The sequence below is a fragment of the Chelonia mydas genome, chromosome 1 (genome assembly GCF_015237465.2).
Source record: "Chelonia mydas isolate rCheMyd1 chromosome 1, rCheMyd1.pri.v2, whole genome shotgun sequence".
In the NCBI taxonomy this organism is placed as follows: Eukaryota; Metazoa; Chordata; order Testudines; family Cheloniidae; genus Chelonia; species Chelonia mydas.
In genome coordinates, this window is record NC_057849.1 from 297292953 (window position 1) to 297315678 (window position 22726).

The 22726-nt window shown below is 40.0% G+C and overlaps 1 protein-coding gene across 5 annotated transcripts in view; it reads right to left on the reverse strand.

Annotated features, from left to right (window-relative positions):
* Window positions 1–22726, reverse strand: part of IMMP2L (inner mitochondrial membrane peptidase subunit 2) — a 796496-nt gene that overhangs the window by 429654 nt on the left and 344116 nt on the right. The window lies entirely within an intron of this gene.

Here is a 22726-nt window from a genome sequence, read left to right on the forward strand (position 1 = left end):
CAATTTATTATGCAATAAATTGGAAATTCTAGGGTAGCTAGAAATGGTTGGAGAAGCATTGAAATACAGTGATTGTTATTGAATTAAACACAGTATTACATGTAATCAAGGACGGCCATGCGATATTGGATATTATTAATATTTCTATTTAAGTCAATAGAATACCTCTGTATTTCAATGCTTTTCATCCTACTGTAGAATTGCTAGTTTGCTACAAAAATCAAAGTCCCAATGAGCTGTTACAATTGTGTAGTCTAATCTCCTGTGTATCACAGACCATAGTACTTCGTCCACTGAACCCAACTTGTGAGAGCGTCTCTTTTAGAAAGAAATCCAGTCATGGGCAGTGGGTATCATAGGCTAGGGAACGCAGAGACTCCCCAAACAGCCTGGCATGGCCCCGCCCACGCACCACCTACCCAACTCTCCGGGGCTCGGACTGGGGGTGCTGCAGCCATGCTGCCCACCCGGCACTCAGGCTGGGAGTGCTGATGCCGCACTGCCCACACAACACTCCGGGGCTGGGGACGCTGGGGCTGCTCACCTGGCACTCCAGGGCTGGGGGTGCTCAGACAGCTGGGGCTGCGGTGGGAAAGCCGGCGGTCACAATGGGGGTGCTCTGGGCACTGGTGGGAGGACATGGGGGAAAAGGGTAGGAGTAGGGGTGGGGTCTTGGGCAGAAAGGGAGAGGCTGGGGGGCTAGCTTCCCCCAAAGGCTGGCTCACCCGCTGCCCATGAATCCAGTCTTGATTTAAAGACTTCAATGATGGAAAATCTACCAAAGTTCAAGAACAACACATAATTTAGGTTCAAACTGCTGCTAAAAATGTAGGATTCATGTTGTAGGCTCAGTCTATTGGTACATTTTTTTAAAATTCAATAAAAGGTGAAGGCAAACTAACCTCCAACCAATATCTCTGTTGTTATCTGAGACTTGAAACTTAGCAAAAGCTCTTTTGTTAAATACATTTGAAAAAGTAAGATAGCATCTTGTGAGGAGAACAACTTGAGATCTGTATATAGAAAGGGACACTTAGAGAAAAAGGAATGATCAAAAACTTAATCCAGATTTGAACAAGTTTGAATTATTATTTTTTAAAGTATTACCTCCCCCAGGTATAAAGAACAGATTTTTTTATTTTTATAATGTGTTGATTTATGCCACAGACACTGATCTTTTCCTATGCTTTCTCTGTGCTTTGCAGACACTACTTAGTTAATTGAACAAGCTCATAGACTACCATTACTAAATAGAAATCTACTTGAAAAACTGGCTAACAGAATGAAGGACATTCATTATCACGAGAGATTCCCTTGTTGATTTCTACCAGACAAATTTTGCTGTCTGTTGACATTGCAGAAGCAACACATTAATTTTACTTTCAATGCTGTTTTTATCCAAGACAACTTTGTTAAAAGAAAACTTGCACTTGGCAAAAAACATTTACACTTCTAAGGTAATAAAATCATCAGAACTTTATTTTGGTATGTACAACAAACCTATATTTTTTAGGGTGTCTGTCTCTCTTTTTTGTACCCTTCACCTGAATCCTTGCTCCTTTTGTTAAGCATTTTAAACTCATTAAGCTGGAAGTCCAAATTTACAATCATCCCATTAAGTATGTTACTAAGTAAAGAGTACAGCAGTAACTATCAACAGTAGACTTGGATGGGAGCCAGTTTTGTAAGCTCAGAGTAGGTCAGTACATTTTAAACCCTCACATCATTAGAAAAGAAAGTAGCCTTGCCAATTGCAGCAAAGCCAGCTTGGTTTTCTTTCATGTGTTTCTCTGCAAAGAGAGAGAGTTATTGATATCCACTAAATTTCTATCACTAGTATTTCTACATTAACAGATGAACTACATTTAACTATGAATAAACTGTTTTTATTTATTTAATGTTTTAAACGCTTTTTAATCATTAAATCTAATCAGATTTCTCCATCTAATCAGATTTTTGAAAAATAGCCAGTAAATCCATTAGTGCCCTAAAACTGAACTTTATTTCATGAATACTGGTATTAACTTTACTATATTGGTGTTTTTGTTACCTCCCTTTCATTTTCTTGATATTATGTTGAAAGACTCTGCAGCCTGATCCTCATACTAATTCAAAGCCAGAACAACGTGTACCTGAGAATAGTGAACTACATTACATATTACATAAACTGAATGGCAGAACCATGATGACGTAGCCATGCCAGCATGTTGCACTGCCCTGTAGAAGAGACCCACCTTAGACGAATGAGCTCCGATGTAAAAAGAAAAACAGTCTCTGGTAATGTAGACCCATAAACCTTCATTATCGATCGTTTAGCATTGATCACATGAAGAGCTTATTATCTGCTCTGTTCCCTGGAGAACCAGAGTAGATGTTAGGGGGCAGGGTGCTATTGGACAAGAAAACTGAGATTTCCTGCAGTCACTGCCTTGATGTATATCCCTATTACAACCAAGAGAAATAATGCCACAGCAGCAAATGAAAAAATAGTTCCTCTGAGAAGTTTACAAATTCAGTTGAAAAATTCAACATCAAGGTATATTTGTTCCTGGAAACATGACAACTAACAAGTTTGTTACAGGAAACAAAACACTGAAAGTACCAGCTGCTGTAAGTCAGCTGGTTTGATTGCTTGTTTGCTCATTGTCTGGCTATGCCGAAAGAATGACAGGAGACATTAGATATGCGTTTAATCAGGCCACAACTTTATTATTAGACAGATGTCTGGGACTAACCCGATGGATAAAATGTGTGCAGTGCAGGTGCAAAATTTATGTCCCTCCAGCAGATTCCCTGCCGGGATCTTACCAATTCCAGACAATTTGGGGGTGGGAGGGCTTCCACAGCTCCCCCATTATTTATCCAGGCCTGCCAGCAATTCCCTTGCTGGGATCTTACTAATTCCAGGGGGGGAGAGGGGGAGCTTTCACCAGCTCCCCCCACCACTTTTCATTCAGGTCCCTCCAGCAATTCCCTTGCCGGGACCACACCACCTAGTAGGAGGGGTTAAGGTGTACTATAACGATGGGAGGGGGTTGGCTCCCTGCTGTACCAATCATAGGAGTCCCCAGCTGCCCCCGGCTTGCTCGATTACCAAGCACCTCTCCTTAATTCCTTTTCCAAGCCATTTTTTCATTCTTTTGTGCCTTAATTTATGGAGTACCTGCACTGAACATCCGCTATACACTTAAATGAAGAGTTGCGACATATGGCCTACCACCCATGCTATGCATGAACAAAGCCTACCTGAACCTGCTGTAAGGAAGGCGAAAAAACCCCCACTGTACCTGGCCAAAGAGGGGAGGGGCCAGGCCCAGCTGACCTTTGCAAACCCCTCATTCTTAGGTGGTGAGTCATCCACCACGCTGACTGCTTTCTCAGCAGCCCTACATTTCCCCTCCTCCCCCAAGCCAGAAAGCATTGCCTTCTTCTCCTGGCCAGCCAGCCAAACTCCTCCCTGCTTCAGTGCAGGGTGGCGATTGCCAAAAACATTCTAACTTTTCACAATGATACAGTAGCACCAACATTCTGCAGCCTTTACGCTTACATATAAGAAAAAGGATTTTAAAAACAAGAAGTAGACCTGCAACAATCAGGAGATCACCAAAAAAAAAAAAAAGGCTCTAATGATGATGATAATACTCGTGGTTTCTCTCGACTGTCAAGTGGAGGAAAATTACTGTCAAGTAATTTTGCCAACCAACTGATGGCCAATTCTATGGATACCATACCCTCTCTGTCATCGTGTCATTTTTCTATCACAACGAAGCACTGCTGATATGATATTTGTTTCTTCATATCTGCAAGAAGAGTCCAGTGAACAAAAACACAGACAGAGTTGCAACGGACTAGATAAAAAATGAAACTATCAGCTCTTCCTGGAGGCGCCTTGAAAAATTATATCCTCAGATAAAATGATCTATATTATCCAAAAACTCTGTTGAATGCATGGATGAGCCTGTACAGGGAAAACAATGTGACCCTCCTGGTATTATAAGTTATTTGGACTTTTCTTTAAAGTAAGGTTAGATAAAGCAACTCATGACCTATCACTGAAACTGAAGTTTAAAATCCACTCAGGCAGATTTTTTAATACATCTCATTTAAGTGCATTAACAGAGGTGTCAGAAGCACTTATTAAAGGAAAAGCCCTTTGTGAATAACTGTGTGCTCAAAGAAAGACCTGCCGATAATGACATCCTGTTTTGTAGCTGCTCTTGTAAACCGTGGCATTAAAATTTGCATTTCATAGATTGAGGTTATGTACCAACCAGCACCAAACAAAAACATATTGTGTGTTGAAACAGACCTAAGCATTATTAGCACACTGTTAAACAAAGTGACAAAGTTTACCTACCTTGCATTTGTCATAACTGTGATACCTTTTTGCAAAAAGGTTGCCCTGCATTTGTTGAGTTGCACACTCATGGGTGGAAGCAACATGGCTTTTGTCCTTCCACATACACACATAGCAACATAACAATCACAACAGAAATTTTTTCCATAATATTATATTGTACGACCCAGAGATATAGACTTACCACTAACTGAATCTCAAAGTGTCAGAACACTTTCATGAGAAATGTCTTTGGTCACTCTTGGGTATGTAATGACAAGATGAACAGCACTGTACTGAGGCATGTTGGTCTCAGTGCCATGTAGGCAACACTCATAAATATGAACATTGGTCCAGAACACTAAGTCAGATTTAGAAAGGTATTTAGACAGATAGGGACCTACTGGGATTTTCAAAAGTATCTAAGTTGGTTAGATGTCTAACTTCCATTGAGTTCAGTGAGTTGGGAGGTAGATGCCACAATTGCTTAGGCATTTTCATAAATCCTAATAGGTCCCTATCTGCACCTTTAGGCACCTAAGTAGCTTTGTAAATCTGGCCCATCTTTAATTTGTTCTCTAGTTGATTTTAAAACATGAGTTAAAAGTAGTTTCGGGTACTATATTTGCTTGAGTCTTACTGCCAGTAATCCTGTTTTGTGTTCTTTTTTAAATGCTTCCTCTACTGTTCCTGTGAGAAAGACCCAGAGATGGTGTAGTCCACCATAGAAGGTAGCAGCGTCTAGTGTTCAGCCCACTGTGCAACCTGGCTTGGCCCTTTCTGGGTTTAGAAGAGTCCAAAACATACATGTAGAGAGCTAAGAGTCCTGAGAATGAACGGTGCTCGGGGAAGGAATCAGGAAATTGGCCCAAAACCTTGCAGAGAGGACAGGGCAAGGCTTCCCTCTCACCCAAACAAAGAGAAGGGGCTAGGAGAAGGGGAGCAGCGTAAAGACTGCCTCCTCCCTCTCAGCAGAGAGATGTTGATAGCAAAATACTGGCCTGCTGAACCCACCAGACTGGAAGATTATTAAGGAAGAGTGTTCAGTAAAGGGGAGCTGCCTTGCAATTGACTTAATGTAAGGCAGGGGGCCTGAGGCACACCCCTAGCTCCAGGGACAGGGGACTCTCCTGTTGGGAGGAGAGTAAGATAGATTACTCTAAGACAAAGAGGACAGAGACAACCCCAGTCCCAGAGAGAAAACCTCTGTTCAAAGGAGAGGAATACAGATTATTCTAAGGCAAAAAAGCCTGAGATACAACCCCAGTCCCAGAGAGAGAGGGCTGAAGGGGAACCTGTATTCAAAGGAGAAAGCTAATGACTGTCTTAAGGCTAAGGGCAAAGAACTGCTAGTAATACAATCTGTGTAAATTCTAGTGGGTCTAGAACCTAAGCCCAGTAGGCAGTGCTGATAGGTAAAAGACACCTCCATGCTGCCACACAGCAGCAGCTGTAACCACCTTGTGCTCCATTGCCCACAACCTTCTTTGGACACAGACCATGGGAAGTCCTGCCTCAAGGGGTCTGACAGGCAATAGTCTCATGGTTCCTGATTGTCTTTCCACCCTAAGGGGTGTCCTAGGAAGTATCCAGGTAACAGTATGGCTCTCCTGTAGCTGCCAGGAGCATTCCTGCTCCTGAACCCCTGGCTTTGACCTTGGTTTGATTAGGACTTTGCCTCTTAATCTGGAACCTGAAACAAGACTCAGACTCTGACTCTTGGTATTGACCCTGGCCTGGAATCTGACTATGACTTCCTCTGCTACTACCAGCCTCAGGTTTGACTTTGTTCTGACCCTTGGTCCTATCTGTCTTTGTCAGGATCCTGATACTGGCTTGTAGGTGATGCCTCTGAGCTTGTCCCAGGAGAAGCTGTGAAAAATCACAGTGTCAAGGTGGGGGCAACAGAGCCTGCTGATCTTATGACGATGCTGATGAGTGAAATAAAGGTAGGAGTAGCCCAGAGAAAATGGTGGAGAGATTGGAGGAACCTAAGTAGGGTTCCTGGGCTGGAACCCAGGGGAGAGGGTGGTCCTGGGTTCCCCTACCTCTTCTCTAGACCAAGATGGGAAGCATGAGTGACAAAGATAAAAGAAGCCAAGAACAGCCAGAGGCCATGAGACGGGCTTTGAAGCCATTAGGCTTTGAGTTTCCTGTTTGGGGGATTTTTCTATTAACCCCGAAAAGGGAAAGAACTGAATAGTGACCTGGCTGGAGAGCTAGGTCATATACAATGACAGACTGTTGTGGTCCCTAGAAAAACAAGACTTAGACAATCCCTGCAATACCATACCTGGACACTAGGAGACTCTCTGGAAGTGAAAGACTTGATGACAGACCCACACAAACAAAAAGACAGGGAAACTCACTAACTGAAACAGTGAAAATGACTAGATAAAAAGTGCTGTCAGATGTACACTTGAAAAAGAGAGATATTTTCTCTAATCTTTTTCAATTAAAATGATTGTGTTACTTGTAATTATATGAAACAAATGTTCAGATAGTATGTGAATTTTATATTGACGGTGTCCCTTCTACTGAAGCTTTAAAAAAAACCAACCTATATTAAGGTTACAAAGTTAAGGCACTCAAAGTCAGAAAGTATAAGCATTTAGCTTGAAGCAAAATTTTTCAGAAGTGACCAGTGATTTTGCCCAAACTGATTTTTTCAGAAAGTGCTGAGCACCCAGTCTCTGAAAGTCATGATTTTTAAGGCATCTCAAGTTGGGCACTCAAGAACTGAGGCATACAAAATCACTAGTCTCTCTTGAAAATCTTGGCCTGAATGTGCAAGTTTTATTCTGGCCCCATGACTATGTACATCTGACATAGTCTCTATGTGACCACAAAACTTCCTCTCAGATTATGCAATACAAAATTGTAAAGCATTTTTCCAACACCAGTCTGGTCTGTCAGGTCAAGGTTTTAGATATACATGTGAAATGGCCTGTAGGATTTCTGAAAACATGTGCAATGTTGTCTGGGTTGGTTCGGAGCTATTCACTGAGCTTGCTGGAATAATATCTAATGTTTTTTCATCTCTGCAAAAGCCTGGCTGTACACTCTGAGTAGGACCTCATCTTTCCAAATCCACAAATAGTTTTCAGTTTAAGCTGCTGAAAATGTTACGCTTTTCACCAAGGGGTTCTGCAGGAGCTTGCAGGGAAATGAGGAGGCAAAACTAAACCTGCAGGCTCTCAGCACCAGGGTCACTGCCACGCAGCCCAGGGCAGCTTGTTCTGGTTCTATCCCTCTGCTGTAAGAAGGCTGAATGCCCACTGAATTACCCTTCTTGCATAGAAGAATCTATTTGAAATATGTATTTAAATACATACTCTTCCTCGACCATTCCACAACACCACCAGGGCAATCAAATTCTCAGCACCTTTATCTCAACTAGAAAATCTGAATAATGATGATGCCTTTCATTTACCAGATGCTTTGTAATCTGTAGCTCTCTAAACACTTTAAAAACATGTGTAAATCTTATTTTTTAAAACATCTGTAAAATGGAGATCATTCTTTGTGAAACTGCAAGAGGTAGCATTAGCAGCATAAGTCCTCATCAATAGGAATAACAAAGTGCAAAGAATTATTTAAACCAGTCAGGAAAGAGGGGCAATAGAATGCAGGACCTCCTGTCACCCAGATCTGTGCAGAGTTCCATAAACCATTATTCTACTACTTGTAAGAGAAGGCTCTGTTTGCCAAAACTTGGGCTTCCCAAGATATACACAACATTTGTCTTGGTTGGGATCATTCTTATAAATTAGGAGTTAAGTACTTCACTTATATGTGCTGTCCACCCTTTCTTGCATGCCCACTTAATATGCATAACCGAAAACTCTGTACCATATGTATGAGGTAGGTAATTTTCAAATGCTCATATCTCAGTCAAATCTAAACCTATTTCCTACAGAGTAAGGCTGATTTGACTCACTCTCGCAGTAGTGATAGCTTTTAGGCACTGACTATAGTGATCACTTATTAGTAATGGATAAGAAACGTTAAAAAAAGCAACAATGAAAGGGTATAAATGGACAATATTTTTAATAGGCATACTCAAAAACAACTATCCATATAGACTGACACAGAGCACTTTACAAGTACAGCTTCTGATCAGACCTTTCAACAATGAAGAAAATATGCTGGATTGATAATAAGTGTTGGCATGCTTGTGCAACACGACATCTGATATGACTGCAATGGCAACCTCATTCAGTATACCCATCGTGGCCAGCAACAATAGCACACCTGCTCTAGCCATGGCAGAATGTGAAATCACAAAAGCTTACATTCTTAACTGGACTCACAAGTGATACAACCAACATTCTTTAATTGTGAAGTGGCAACTTCATTGTCTGAAAATGGAAAGACTACAATGTCATGATGCAATGTATAAAAGAAAGTGAACAGTTTATAGTTCATTTTTAACTTGGGTGATAAATACTATATATAAAAGTTAGCAATTAACATAAAGGACAAAATTAAGAGTGAAATAATGAACCAGAATTGCTACATGAAAAAGAAACCTAGTTCAAATGGTTATGATGGAGATTAGGAAAAATGTCACTGAAGCTGGTGGGCATGACAGCTAGCTTTCAATCAGGATAAATGTTAGAAGCAGTTAAGCTCCTTTCTGGAGTAAGACAATATGCAATATGAAGCAATATGAGCCACAACCCAAAAAACCCAGGCCACATGCAAGGTTGGTCAGAAACTGACCTACGTGGGCAGAGTGATTCACTGGGTATTATTTGATGGAGCTGTATGTGTCGGTGAGCAGAAGCACCAAGAAGCAGGCAGAGAGAAGTAGCTAGAAGTCAAGCAGATAGCCAGAGAAGGACTAGTAAGGTGGCCCTGAGAGAAAGGGAAGAGAGGGAGCACTTTTGATTAAGTGCTGGCTGAAAGAAGCTTGGAGATGAGAGCAAAGAAACGGCTTACTGTTTGTTCCTAATGTGTTCTGGGAAACAGGACTTTGTCTTCTTTGTAAAGAAACAAGATTGCATCAAAGAAATACCTGCCTTTATCATCAATTTTTCCTCCTAACAAACAACCCGCAAGACCCAGAATATTGGCTAACTGTTCGGGTCAGTAAGGGTAACAATATTAATACATTTTAAATAGGTATAGCACAGCGTAGAACAATTAAAAGTCAATTTGCACAAGGGGTGGCATGAACATGGAATGAAATATCTAAAGATCTAAAATTTCACTTTGGTTTGTTGAGAATAAGTACAGCTGCTGTTGTGGCAGAAAGGAAAATGTAACCTGCCAAGGCACTGTTATTAGACCATGTGCCATACACAAAGGATGTCAGTGTACTCCACTGAAGAACAGTTAGGTGATAAAAAGTCTCTGGACACACTCATCTAAGTACAGTCTCTCCTTCAGCACTGATTCTGTTTATCCAAGGGCTATGATGCAATTAGACTGTGAATAAAAATGTATTTACAAAATTAAACTTCTAATTAAAATTGTACTCCCAAATGACCTCATTTTTACTAGGTTCCAGACAGCAAATACATATATTAAAAAATGCACCTTCTATTTTCATGTTTAACAAAACACTGACTCTAAGAAAATGATCAAAAGAAATGCATATGCTCTGAAATCATTTTCCACAGCAGTACTCAAATAGAGCAGTCCATGTAAATTGAAAATACATATAACAAGTCGAAAGGTTAATAAAAAGAACCATTATAACATACTGAAATAGTAGAAAATAAAAGCAAAATAAAGCACCTCATCCAGAGGCAATAAAAATGTGTAATGAAGAAAATGTGATCTCAGATTACTAACTTTGCTTCAGTTGTTTTTATGCCAGACTTTTCGAGGGTAGTTTAATTTTGTTTTGAAGGTGCTAATGGTGGTGAGATTGATGGTAATTACCAGAGTCAGGCATAACGAAGGAAAACTGTACCACTTCTTCAAAATGTTCCAACTCTGGATCTTAGTTTTGGGCCCCAATCCTGCGAACACTTATGCCCATTATTAACTTTATTACTGTGAATAGCCCCTTTGAAATCAAAGGGGTTGCTCATGGCAAGAAAGTGAAGCATCACACAAGTGTTTACAGGCTCTGGGCCTTAGTGTGCAATACAACTGCTTATCCGTTCTGAGCTTCTTCTGAAGAGAGACTTAAAATCATACCAACATATGTAGCAGCTTTTTGACAAGGATGAATGTTCACCTGAGACTAAACTGAGACCAAACTCATTTTACCTGTGACTTAATCCCCTTTGGAACCCAGGTCTCCAGAAGTATACTACCCGTATATTATATCTACGATGCCACCTCGCTCACTCATTAACTCTTTTTTCTTCCCTTTCATTTCCTTGCATCTCCCTGACCAAAAATATAAACTTTGTAACTGAAAACAATTTCTTAGATCAAAGGCCCAGTGGAAATTATACTGTATTGACCAAGCTAAAACTATCATTTGTTCTCTGGATGGATGATAAGGCCTGTGTGAAGAGAAACCCTTCTTCAGACAGCATAACAGATGATTTTCACGTAGCCACTGAATGGCACAACAGTCAGTAAGATTCATTGCCACTGCCTAGCTCATGCCACTTGACTTGACAGAATTTAGGTGACACAGGAGTCTCCTAATAGCAAATAGTTAAACACACTCACCTAATCAATAACCTGAGTAATGACCTTCCTTAGAAACATGAGGTACGTGTTAAAGTGGAGTTTATGGTTATTTACAACCATTACAACTTTAAATGACAGTCCCGTATTCTCAATTTATTTTAGTTAATAAACAGAAAGATGTAAGATGCACTAAAAACACAAAATAACTATAATTCATTCAAGCAACTATGTTTGATCAATTCAATACTATACAATAATTTAGACAGCCCTGGTCTTAAAAAGGTGGTACCATATGAAGCTCCTACATAATATTTGGGATTGTAAAGAAATTGAGCTAAAACAGAGACACTTTGTATTGAATATTTATATCTATATTCACATTTCCCTCCAGGTTCCAAAGACTAAAACAGGCTCTGTTTGTAAAGTGCATTGCACATTTTGGGTGCTAATATCTAAAGATTCTCTGTAGCCTACATCATCATCATTTCCATGCTGAATGTACATAAAAAACAACAACAATAAAGACCAATTTGCTCACTACTCCTGCTTGCCAAAAGGCAGTGTACATTGCTATATACTGTTGATTGAGAAATCAGCCATGCAATTGAACATATTGGCACATATGCACAATAGCTGATTTTATCAAATACACAGCAATTGCTGATGCGTTCTAGAGGGCATGTTTGAACCTCAAGAGGAGCTAATAGCACTTCTAGAAATATGCAGCAGACAGAGGGAAATCTGGTTTGAGGAAGAGAGGTGGGGTCTCAGAATGCAATTTTTTTCATCTGAAATAATGGGCTTTGAGGGGGGGACGTGATAGGGTGTACAAACCCCACACTGGAGAACAAGGGTAAAGAGCAGCTCTGGGTCCATGGTGCCCTTCCCAGCCACCCCAGCACAAGCTGAAGGTGGACCTTAAAAGGGAAGCAGAGCAGCTCAGAAGAAGGCAAGCTGTGGAAGGGAACAGACCTTTGCTCTTAGCTTTAGGAAATAACGGCCCAGGGTCTCTTCTTGCCTAAGACCTGACCACACTGACATGAGCACACCTGCAAAAGTGATTGGTGATTGTTTGCTTGGGAAGGTCAGAAGAAACTTTATTTTCAATTCAGTCCTTTAATTTATCCCATCAGAGGAAAAAAAGAGGGACGGCGGGGACCTCAGGTAAGAAGTGATCCAGGGAGGCATCTATTTAGCACTCCAATGTGCAGAACTTAGCTGTCCACAATTGGCCCTGGATCAGAGCCCAGTGGAGAGGGTAGCCCAAGCTCCCCTACTAACTCCTGAAAGTAGGACAACAATAGGAGTCTACGTATCGGTGGGGAATCTAGCTGGAGAAGACTCTGACTACACAAGGGTCCAGACCCCAGGTCCCAGAGTTAAGGAGAAAGTCCCGAAGCTCCTGCAGGCATGAAAAGACTTCTGTGTTATTGAACTTTTTCTATGTATATCATAAAAAAGGTGAACCACAGTGTTTCTCAAATGCAGCCACCAAGACCGCACGCAGCCACCAGGGCTTTTTCTTGTGGCCATAGCCTCTGGGGCTGTGAGTGTGGGGGGGACCTCAAAGCAGTGGCCCCTCTCCCAAGGCCGCCAGCAGCGGTTGGGCCCTGCCCCCCTCCAGAAACACAAACGCTGGAGGTGCAGGCAGCTGGTGAATTCCCCACTTTCCCTGGGATAGGGGAGGCAGGCTTTGGCCACAGGGCTGCGGGCTCCATCCATGTGGTGGCAGGCTCTGGTTTCAGGCTCTGGCCCCAGGCTCATCACCCCCGTCATTGTCCCTGGGCCACACTGCCTCCCTGCCCACCTCCCCATCCAGGGCTTAATCTGTCTCAGGGCTTGCCGGGGCTGTTAACAAACATACAAATATCACTTTACACAGCAGAAGACTTACCAGCTAGCAAGTCTTAGAAGAAAAAAAGCGCAACCAAAAAAGCAAAAGAAGCAACAACAACAAAAAGATAAGAACATGCAAAGCACCTTATTTGTGTTTCTATTCTGTTTAGGTCCAGTGAAGAATAGCGACAACTGTAAATTATGATTATTACGGAGTCTGAAAAAACCCTACATAAATAAATTATGATTCAGACATGTATATGTGCATATTTATTGGTTTTTCCTAAAGTTAATTAAGTATTTTAGGAAAACTTATCAGCGCGACCACCAGCATGTTGGTGGCCACACTCTGAGGCCACCAAAAATTTTGTTGTTAGAACCCCTGAACTAGAATGTGTGACCTGACTGAAGGGGTGAGCCGCAAAAGAAGAGACCGACGCCAATAGGTGGAATTGTAGACAATAGGGGGACCACCAGCCACACCCCTGCTTGACCACGGGCCAGCACTGCCAGTGAGGGTCACCTTTCACAGGGAAAAAACATTTTGCATGCAGAGGTTATTTAAGTAAATAATTATTTGGAAAAAAACATTTCATATTTTTAAAATTTGTTTAAGGTGTTACAGACCAAAGCCAAAATCAAAAATCTGCAAGTGACCTTTACAACAGTCCAAAATAAAACGCTAATCTTCCAAACACTTAGAGGAGCTTAACTTTAAGGAATGTGAGTAGCCTCACTGAAGTGAGTAAGGAACTATTCAAATGCTTAATTTTATGCATGTGCATGAATATTTACAAGTTTTAGGCCTACAGCTCCAGCTCTGAAAACTGCCAAAAGTTGGAAGGGTTCAAAACCCAAGTCAGCATCCACATTTTGTAACTTGAGTCTTTACTAGGAATGTGATTTTAAAAAGACTTTCAATGCTACCCAATGTGATGATTTAAGTGAAATTATTTTTAATTTGTGGAAATTTAGAAAAAATGCTTTTTACTTATAAATTACATATTCTGTCTATCCAAAATACAGCAAATGTACATTTATTTTTAAAGCTTTGGGGTTGGTCTGACTTTGCCAGTTGCAAGAGAAACTTTATCCAAGCAAAAGCTAAAGTGCTTTTAAATGTAAAATGTGCTTGCTTCCACATGAGTAAGCAGCCAGCAGCTAAAAATCCAAGCCATGGAATGGAAAGATAATTGTGGGATTTCAAACTCTCTCTTCAGAAGGTTCTATTCCTAACAAAACTTCTTACGCAGAAGTACACTAAAAGGCACACATGACCTGATAAGTTGCCATCTTATTTTCCTCTGCACACCTGTTTTTCTGTTTTTAAAAGGAGCCATTTGCTCTTACAGCAGGTACTACAAGGGTGAATTGCAGATCCTATAATTAGAAAAAGCATAAAAATAAGGATACTCCATCTCCTAAGTCATTTTTTTAGCCCCAAAATACCACATCCTAAAGCAGGACCATTCTATTGTCCTTCTGAATGTGTCTGGCTGGGAATGAGAATTTCTAGGACTGAAAAATACTACCACACCAAATGTGAACGAACCCATATAAGACAATATTGTGAATGGAAGAGGGTCAATGAACATGGAGTTAAGAATTACAGTCTTCTGACCAAGATTACATAACTTTATTAAACCTTTAACTTAAACAAGATCTTCTAAAGGAAACCTGTCTTTGTAGCAGTGAAAGGAGGGGGGAGACCATAGTCACCGTGTGCAGTTACAAGAACTTCCCTGCTTTTGCTGCTTGAGTCCAGAGCATTGTCAAATATCTCATCTCCTATGTCAATCAAAGACTTATCAAGGCCTGTAGTCTTATAAATGTAATTTATGCCCACTATAAGGCCCCTTTACACCACCAGAGCAGCGTAAAGGGGCCTCAGTATAAATGAGAAAAAGGGTCACAAGGATTTTTTTAAAAAAACTGCAATATTCCCTGATATACAAATCTATTAGCAACCATAACAAAAATATAATCTATGTGTTTTATAAGGCACTCACCACTGTTATATAAGCACTGTGACACTTTTTGTGTGTTAATACACATACTAACACACATACAGAGTTGGGCAAATAATACAGAAAGTGATTCATAAATATTTTTCCATATAAATAAATAAAGTTCAGTGTTCTGCTATTTTTGATGTCATGTTATTTCTTATTCATATATATTCAGACAGCCACCAGCTGATATAACCGAAGGGTCACACCCTCCTTTGCTCATGTACATTGAGCTGTGTACCCAGCTGCACCTCATATCCCCACTTCAACCAGCCCTCCCAACAGCCAGACCACTTCCCCCCCTTCCAGCCAATCCGGTCTCTACCAACCAGGTCCCTAGCCAGGCTTCCATTTGCACTTAGAAATGTTAGATAACAGAGCTCAGCCTACATGAGCAACAAAGTGTGTATGTAACCTTCCAGTAAGCTCTAGCCTAATATGTGTAGACACTAACAGAGGATGCCAAAGAGCACAGTGTGGTCCTCACTTTAGCTTTTGAAGCTTTCTGTTTTTTGCCAATATCAATAGAGTTTTGCCCATTGGTACCTAGAACATACCCTGAAATTTTGGAGTGGATTGTATGCAATTTTTAAAACTTACCACACAACAGACAGATAAATGCCACTGAGTTGAGTGTAGGACTTAGATTTGCTCAGTTATCTAGCTTTACCTGTGGTTACACTTAGCATAGGCATCCACCCCATTTGTTTTGTAATGAGTAATCAGATTCAGAAACTTGAAAGCAGATAAAAAACTCTCTCAAGACTTTGGACTGAAATTCACTTCCTGTTTAAAACCATGTACACCACATTTGGCTTTGATGATCAAAGTTTGATCAGAAATATACATTTGCTCAGTTTTGCTTAAAATTGAGCCCAGGTTAATCTAACAGCAGATATGAGTTCAAGTCACAAAATTCAGCTCAGTATCAAGATTTCAATCAACAGCTTTCAGTTGCCCCATTTTCAAGATAGTGGTCACTGGGGAACTTTAGATATGGGTGTGGCTTCTGAACACCCAAACATTTGGCTATGTTTAGGTCTCAAAAGAAACTTGAAAGATTTACTTGATTTGAGAGTTTCATTTCAAATGTTTCACAAACCTGTACAAACATTTCCTACAATACATGATTTCTGGCAAAAGATGCCGAACAAACATTGTGGCATGCCCTCTCTATTTTGTTACAAAATAAGAGTTACAGTCAGAAATAACAGTAATAATACAATTTGTACACTTCAGACTATAATAAACCTAAAGAGAGAATATAGAGAATGGTAGAGAATATACAGTGGATAAGAATCAGCTTCCAAAAAACTCCCCTCTAAATAACATTAATATCGTGAAGAGGTGCAGCAACAGCAAAGAAGAATGAATCATAAGACTAGCAGAACATGTGAACAACCTCATACAAACAACTACTGTACAAGTTTCAAGATAATACAGAAAAATATCAAGCAATATGAAAATTGTTTTTGGATAATATAAAAATAAACAGATGAAACAAATAACACATGAAAACAGACAGAACAACTTCTCTTACGGTTTTCTACCCCTATTGTCTATCCTTCAAATATTTTCCTTTTATCTAATGATTAAACCAATGTATGTTCAAATAATAATTATAGGTTTGTAATGATAAAAAAAGGATTGGTGGGCAAGGAACTATGTAGCCGAAGCATGTTCACACTATTGATATATAAACATTGCCAATTTATAGTTAGTTATAGAATATATTTAAAATGATATTAAATTAGTGTCTAACAGCAAAAAAAAATATTTTCCATTAAATATCTCCATTAAAATGGAAGTTTTATCTGTAAACATTTTAAAAATCTGGTTGATCTGATGACATCTGTCCTGTATCTACAATCTTACTGTAAAAGCTGTGAGAACAAAAGTAACAACAACATCAATTTAATAAGAAGTTATGATGGAGAAAAGTTTCTGTGCTAACTTAAACATCTGTCTAGTTTAGAAATCTGATTGTGTTTATACCAATAGTATTTTTTTAGTATATAGCTAGTATATATTTATTTTATAAAGAGATTTTGAGTCATATTGATCCTATGATCAGATGGATGTGTAGGAGAAGAAACAGTTTCCAGGTTGTTTAGCTATAGCCAGTGGCTATGGCTTTGATTAATAAAGAATTAAAGGAGGATAATATAATTAATGCCAATCAACATGGGTTTATGGAAAACAGATATCTTGTTTTAATAAGATTACAAATGTGATTGATAAAAGTTAATGCAATATACTTAGATTTCTGTAAGGCATTTGAGTTGGTAAAGTACAACTTTTTGATTAAGAACTAGAATGATAGAAAATCAACAGAGAATACATAAAAATTATTAAAAACTCTACACGGGGAACCATCAAGAAGGAAGCTGATAAACTGGGGTTCAGAGAAGAGACAGGAGAATGACTAAAGGATTAGAAAGCATGCCTTATGGTGATAGACTCAAGCGGCTCAATCTATTTAGCTTAACAAAGAGACCATTAAGAGGTGATTTCATCACAGAGCCGAAGTGATATTCTTAAGAAATACACTGGTCTGTCATAAGGTTAATATTAACGTCTCTCGATTAAAACATGCTAAAAACATATAACAGTCAGACTAAACTCACTTCCCATGAATCTACTGGCTGTGTGGACTAACAAGCAGTAGCAGGACTCCTTGAATCATTCTCACTGACCCAAATGGAAAGCCTCTGGGTCCTTGGAGGAGTGTTATTGCAGAACAGAAGCTGCAATGCCCTATAAAAGTGTGCAATATGCAATTCCCTGGCTATCAGGGGATGGGCACTAGAACTAAGGCCCTGTCCCTGTGCTACACCTCCCAATGCCTTTGAGGAGCCTAGCTCCAAGTCCATGAACTTTGGGCATACATGGATTGGGATTGTGCCTTGCCCCTCTAAATGGGGAGGACGGGAGAGGAGAGTGCTCTTTCTTTCGCCCTGCCCAGTGCCAGCCACTTTCTATCCCAGGAGTATTTTCCAAAGAGAGTTTTCATAAGTTGTTTTTAATTGCTTGCACAATTTCCATAGAGGAAATACGTTTATGAAATAGACTGAGCATTAATGCAGAGACAGAGAGAGGGTCAAATTTGGCCCCAAATTTAAGTTTTTAAAACAAGCTTTAGAAAAACCCAAGCGAGAAAAGCTATGGTTCCATTATTGTTTCTCCTTATGTTTCAGTGGAGACCATTTTTAAAACAAATTACCATTCCCCTGCAGTGTTTGTAATCCAAGGATTGCATTGTTATGCTGTCATGTGTCCACAATATTGGTGCTACAACCCCAACACGGAGTAGTCTCTTAGAGAAACCCCTTTTGATGTGACAGACCCCAGGGGATCCCACTCCTCCTTCAGGGTAGACTACACAGACTCATTACCTCTTGACACTGAACCTCGGGGACTTCAGCACTCCTGCTTTACACCGTGAGCTCTGCTCAGTGAGCTCAACTGAGACAGACTCCTGGTAGAGTCTATTTGTACTTGGGGTTTAATGCACCTCATCAAGTATTTACTGCAACACAAACCACATTTTCAAAACAGTAGGGGTTACTAGTAAACTGGAACACAGCACAGGAAGTCCTTAAATTAGCATAGAGAAATTAAGGTTAAAACATAGGCCATTCTGGTCATTCCAGAGCAGTCCACTAGCCAAGCTGCTGTGAACTGCATTTTCAGGCTGTCTGTCTCTCTCACTGACTTCCTCCCTTAGTCAGTTCCCAGGCCAGCGAGCCCCCAGTGTCTTCCAGAAGCCAGCTCTTATTCTCACACTTCTCAGTCCTTTGTTTTCAGGCTAGGGCCTCTTCTCCATTTCCCTGCTAAAAAGTGGGGAAATTTTCCTCCATCTGGGTTGTTGGTTGCTAGATGTCAATTGGACTTTCCATTGATTGGACTTTCCATCAATATGGGTTGGCCGTGGCTAATGATCCATTCAGTCCACTCGGAGAGCTAGATGACACATACATCTCTTAGCCTGCACTGGGAGCAAACAATCCTTTTTTCCCCTACTGGGGAATACAAAATATAGGGGGAAACTGAGGCACACATAGTATTTTTTAAAATATTACAAAAAATCCCCACTTTCTCACATATGCTACCACGTGAGAGACAGAAAGTACCATGGAGTAGAAATTTAGTATAAACAAAAGTAAAACTGGTAGATTATTTTCATTTTTCCAAGCTGAAAAAAATCCACCCTGCGTAAATCATAAAATGGAGATTTTATTTTAAATATGTTTTATTTCTAATATTTCAAAGTGTTCTTTTAAACTCAGGCACAATATAAGACACTATAAAAACACTGTGTGATGTACTGTGAACAGGGAGAATTTACTACATATGTAGTATGTCTATACATTTTAATTCTGGAGAGTGTATTGCATATCAATAATTATTTTTGACATTTTGCCTAAGAGCAAAACAGTCTGCCTATGAACACATTTTCCATCCTTATAATTATCTATGGCCAATGAAGGCAATCTCATGAAAGTATATTCTAGTCATAAGATTAAGGACTCCTAGCCACTGTGTTGTTCTACACCAGAAAGTATTGCATGTGATTAAATAACAGCCTGTCTGAGCAGGGATAATTTATTTAGATGTCCGGTTTATAAATGAATACACAGAACACTGTTCATGATCCTCATCAAGAACAAACTCAAAAACACCTGAAATCCAGCCCAGCCTCTATTGCCACAGGAGCTACCTATGCAGCTGAAGTTGAGCAGTTCAGCTGCCCGGGGGTGGGGGAGGACCTTCAGTCTGCTTAGTGACCCCTGTTGTTGTTCAGTCCCAGCATGGAGTTTGCAAAGTCTCTATCCTTTCCAGATTTCCCCAATGGGGGGTTGGAAGAACAGGTTTTTGTGCCCTCCATAACAAGGTGGTTGGTAGGGGAGCCTAGGCCCTCCCTCTCCACTGGACTCCATTCCCGGGCCCCGTGAGAAGCAATGATGTCCAACACCCAGGAAAAAGAAAAGGAGGACTTGTGGCACCTTAGAGACTAACAAATTTATTTGAGCATAAGCTTTCGCGAGCTACAGCTCACTTCATCGGATGCATTCAGTGGAAAATACAGTGGGGAGATTTATATACACAGAGAACATGAAACAATGAGTGTTACCATATACACTGTAAGGAGAGTGATCAGGTAAGGTGAGCTATTACCAGAAGGAGAGCGGCGGGGAGGAGGGAGGGGCGCGGACCTTTTGTAGTGATAATCAAGGTGGGCCATTTCCAGCAGTTGACAAGAACTTCTGAGGAACAGCGGGGCGTCGGGGGCGGGGGGGGGGGAACAAGTGACTTATGGCTGCCTCCCTGGGCCACTTTCTACCACTCAGTACCCCACCAGCCTAAAGGCTCAAAAACCAGGAGGCAAATAAAAATAACCCACATTTATTATTTTTAATTACAATTTTTAAGCTGATCTCACGGTCTTCAGGGATATTCCTCATGATTTCTGAATGTTTGCAGTTGGCAATACTGCTCTGAGCCTGCAGGAAGATAAAAGCTCAGCCAGACTTTGACCTGGGGCATGGATTTATGGGCTGCTTGTCACTGTTTACAAGAAGTATCACAAACATTTTCACTTCATTACTGTAAAGATACTTAGTCTGCATATCTTTAAAGTAAGGTGGAAGAGATTAAATACAAAACTGTAGAAAAACTAGAAAAAAACACACACTACTTACCAGTGTCATTTAGTGTAGAGTATGTCAAAAAGGAGAAAACAAAAAGCATGTTCTATTCACAAATATAATTTTACAAACTAACTTGAGAAGAAAGCATTGAGGGTTTTTTATCATTGCCTCCATATTATTGATTACTTCTTACACTAGTCCAGTATCTGTAGAATTTCCGGCTGGAGTATGCACATGATTCAGACTTACTATATAGCAACTGTTGAAGAAGAGACATCACCAAAGAGATTTCAAGGACATATAAACTAGTAAGGCTGATATAAACATTTCATCTCACCAATCTCTCTTATTTATACTAAAAATATGCAAACTGTTTCATAAAAAGAATAAAAGGAAACAGTTGCAGCCTATGTTCAATTTCTTTTCCATATGACATCCTACTTGCCTTAAAGAGGCTGCAATAATGCCTTGTCAGTCACTAATACAAAACACAGAAGCATAAAAAATAAAGTCTGCACAGTACTCGTGTTTTCCAGAGCGCAGTAGGATAGTTGCAGGAATTTTCCAAGCTGTGAGTGTTAATGAGACTCTCCATGGGCACCAATAATATATAAAAGTAATCATTTACAGTACTCACCTTTCTAAATCTGTCTTTCATGTATTTAGTAACAGAAAACATTAATAAAGACTAGGCACTAAATACCACCTTCATTTACTTCTATGCAACTCCACTAAAGGCACAGACAAGAGATAAATAAAGGCAAGTTCTATCCTTTGAATATACAAACATTCCAGTAACATAAGCAATAAAGCCTGAGAGGATTTGGGATTTTTAAGACTCTAATACAACAGTCCTAAGGATTTTTTTTCCTGATACGGTCAAGTCCTTTTATTGGAATTACTGGTTAAATAAAATGTTTCGTCTGTTTGGATCCCAGCTCTCTTATTACTTTGGATTGTATGGGTATGTGGCAAGGCACAAGATTTTGACAGTGGAGATCAGCACAAGGAAGGCCATAAAGGAGAATTCAATTTCTCTCCAAAATGTGTTTACCTTTTGGCTTACTTTTTTCTTCATTTAAATAAATGTAGCCAAATTCACTGAAAGCCCAACAACCTGCCTTGTTTCTACTTTCAGACTGCAGTGTCCCCAATATGGAGTCACATGCTAAAACTTGGCATGCTCACTTAGTAGTGCCCAAAAAATTTTTGGTCTTCCCTTCCTCTGCATCCCATCAACCAATTACAAAAAAACAGATTTCACCACTGTTCTGGTTTCCATATAGCAGCCGCTGAATTACAGGTCTTAAAGGCAGATGGCTTTATACACCATCCTTGTGCTGTGTTAAGCCACTACATCAATTACTACTACAAAAAGATTACACAGTCTCTTACATATAAGCTCCTTCTTTTTTAATGAAAAAGTGAAAAGCTTCCTGGACTGGCCAGACAGAAATTTGCCCAACATTTATAAGTAAAACTGCACTATCACTTAATAAATGGAGGAGAGAGATATTTTCATAGAGCTTTTCTTAATGTTTTCATTATCTGCTGCATAGATACTTCAATACTTGCTACAAGACCACTGATAAAGAGTGCCAAAATGGCCTGATCCATAGTCCACTGAAGTCAATGGAAAATCTCCCAGAAAGTTTAGGTTTACATACAAGCATATATGTAACCCAAATCAAAATGACTTTGAGATGTTGTTTATGGTGCTTGCTTGTCCAGATGCTCTTCCATGACTTGATTCATGTAAGTCAGGGGTGTCAAACGTATAGCATTTCATCCAGCTCACAGACTTCCCATGAATCTTTGGACTTGTCTGCATGACCCTGGAGACCACACGATGGGGGTGTGATTTGTAGACCACACAAGTATGTTGTGCTCTAACTCCCCGATGTAGATCTTGGTAGTGTGCACTGATGTAGTATTGTTTCAAACAAGTTGGGGGATTGTATGTTTATGATCATCTTTTATTTTTATCTAGAAAAGTTCCAGTATACTAATACCCCAGATATTGTCATACCTAAGGTGCTGGTGTTCTTGAACTGTCCTAAAAGAAACCTGTTATGAAGACTTATCCTCTGAAATAAAAGGCTGTCTTCCTCTATCCAAATGCTTGCGCACACAAACTGCTACCATAGACTAGCCTCAATATGTCAAGCTGTGTACATGTATCATTAGGTTTTATTTATAGGACATTCCTAAATGTCAGCTTTTGGTGGTGTGTCTACTGATGAGATAATTTTTTCTATTATTACCAGTTGAAATTACTTAAAGTGGTTGGTTGT